Raw genomic sequence first — 2,970 nt, 5'->3', positions numbered from 1 at the left:
TATGTGGCACAGAAGAGAAGTCTCAGGCTCCAGCCACGAGGTTACCCTGGGACAGCAGGTCACCCAGGGCTGGATGTACCCCCAAACCCACAACCCTACACCTGCAAACACTTGTGCCTAAGTACAAGTGGAAGAATGTCCATGGAGCCTGATTTTAGATTTAAAAATGAATGCTACAGAGCACCAAATTAAACTATAACAAAATAGAAGAGGGAAGTATTTGAATTTGAGTGGGACTTATTAAGAAAAGAGTAAGTGGCGGCATTGCACAACATGTTCCACACATTATAATGGTCCAACTAAGTCTTTCTCTACATCCGATTTTATTAAGAAAGGGGGAAAAAAAGCATCAAGAACATAAAAGCCTGTGTGAACCTTATCATGAGCCTGTGGAGGATTCATCCCTGCAGCAATCTCTCTATGGTCTTTCTTCCTCAACCCTGCTTTCACCTTTCTCATAGCACAAGAACGCCTTCTTATCATAATTAACAATTTTTTAATTATTTCAAGACAATTACATCAGTCCAGTATAGGCGATTCCATGAAGTTGCATTTATAATTCCAGTAATTTACACTTGGAAACAAAGATATACAAAGGGAAAAGGTTACTGGAGGTTTTCAAAATAACCAAGAGCTTTGGTTATTCGTAACGATTTTGAAATACAATCTGAAGTCTAACAGTGGTGTCAGGAAAGTCTTTACTGAGCATTTGAGTCAGCTAATGGAGCAAATGTGAGCAGGGGGAGTAAAAACCTCTCTCACTGCATCCAGGGTTTTTGGTTGTTACTTCTGACCCAAGGTGGGAATGATGTTTTCAGTCCCCATTGCTCAAAAAATGTTTCTAAGAATGCTTTTTGCCTTGACTACAGTCTCCATCAGGCAAGTATCTAATCCTTGTTTTTACGATTATTTTCCATAAGTAGATATAGCGACTATTGTGTTCATTTATCTATTTACTAGTTAAAAAGAGGAAATGAAGATCCCTACTCATCTGGAGCCCAGTGTGGGTGCTGTGGCCCCAGCACAGTGACCTAGAGAACATCTCCATGAAGGTCCAGGAGCTCGGCTGGGCTCTGACCTGGAAGGAGGACATCTGAGGACAAATGTCGGCTCCCACTGATGGAATGGTCACAGCAAGGCAATTTGGACTTCAGTCTCACTGCAAGCACCATCCACCCAGGTACCAATTAACACTCCTGGTGATTGCAGTGACATGGACATCTGGCTGCTGAGAACAATATGTGCTGAGTCCAACTGCTGCTGTCTGGAGAGCTTTTTCTCTGGTTCAGACCTCATTTCTTTTCAAAAGTCTTCCACCCCAGCACCCTATGGGCTCTGCCATGCTTGCCAGACTCATCCTCCTTCTCTTAGACCCATGAGCCACCTGTGGCATGGCAAATTGTGCTCTTCTCTTGGAAATCTCCCCTTCCCTTGCAGATGATGATCCTTCGACTGCAGACCTCTGCCTTTCTACCCCAGTTAAAGATTTGCTGTCCCTCTCACATCTCATGGTTGTCTGCCAGCTCATAGCTACATGGTGAATACAGATTTTTCATCTCTGCCAGCCCATGCTCCTACCCCGACATCTCCCTTTACCAGTACTGGGAATGACGCTGGCATCTCTAACCTAGACTTGGACTTTTCTTCAGAATCTTTTCTCAGCGTGACATCTTCAGGGAGCAGCTACACAACCCCAATTATTGCTCCAATGTCCATACTTCAACCATTTGCACATGGCTTTCCTTGTCTATATCAAGAAAACTGTGGTCCACTTGCACTAGTCCTCCAGGACACTGTCGAAGACCATTTTCTAGTCTGTTTTGGTGGAGGGCCATAGAATCATAGAATCGTTAAGGTTGGTAAAGCCCTCTAAGATCAAGTCCAACCATTAACCCAGCACTGCCAAGCCCACCACTAAAACATGTCCCTAAGCACTACATCTACACATCTTTTAAATCCCTCCAGGGATGGTGACTCTACCACTGCTCTGGGCAGCCTGTTCCAGTACTTGACAACCCTTTAGATGAAGAAATTTTGCCTAATATCCAATCTAAACCTCCCTGGCACAGCTTGAGGCCATTTTCCCTTGTCCTGTCGCTTGTTACTTGGGAGAAGAAAGCAACCCCATCCTTGCTACAACCTCCTTTTGGGTAGTTGTAGAGAGTGATAAGGTCCCCCTGAGCCTCCTTTTCTCCAGGCTAAACAACCCCAGCTCCCTCAGCTGATCCTCATCAGACTTGTGCTCCAGCCCCTTCCCCAGCTCTGTTGCTCTTATCTGGACACACTCCAGCACATCAGTCTTTCTCCAGCCCCCCTCTGCTCTGTGTCTCTCCCTGGGCTCTCTCCCCCAGCACATGAAACAGGACCTAGTGGACTTCACTCCCTGTTCATCATTTCACTTCAGTCACACAGTCCTTGTTAATTTCTGACTCCACGACAGTGTAATCACATTTTCAAACAAGCTTCACATTTCACCTGACAATTTTAACCTGTGACTGGAACATACACACACTGAGGGGCTGATATGAAAAACTGCACAACTGTAACTGGTGCATCACGGAGCCTTCACCTCAGCGGGGAAACACACAACAAGGTATGAGGGGAAAGAGGGTACCGCGTCCATCAGAGGCTTTTGGGGTTTATTTTTGTCTGTTCTGGGGCTCGCCCTCTCTCACCGGGGTGAGTAAGGCCGTCTTAAGTCACAGCGCCCCGCTGTCCCAGGGCTCCCCGAAGCGCTGAGGCGCTGGGGCCGAAGGCAGGCCCTCCCCCTCCCCACACCCCGCAGGCCTCGTCCACCCCCAGTCCCGCCCAGGAACCGGCTCTGCCGCTCAATAGCGCGTCGGCGAGCGTGGGGAGTGGCTGTGACATCTCCTCCGCCTCCTCGCTGCTGCTCCCCTTTCCCCTTCCGCCGCCGCCGGCAGCCCCGCTGAGGGGAGCGTCATGGGGCTAAAGGCTCGCTGAGAGCGCGGC

The sequence above is a fragment of the Pseudopipra pipra genome, chromosome W (genome assembly GCF_036250125.1).
Source record: "Pseudopipra pipra isolate bDixPip1 chromosome W, bDixPip1.hap1, whole genome shotgun sequence".
Lineage (NCBI taxonomy): Eukaryota > Metazoa > Chordata > Aves > Passeriformes > Pipridae > Pseudopipra > Pseudopipra pipra.
This window is presented reverse-complemented; position numbering follows the sequence as displayed.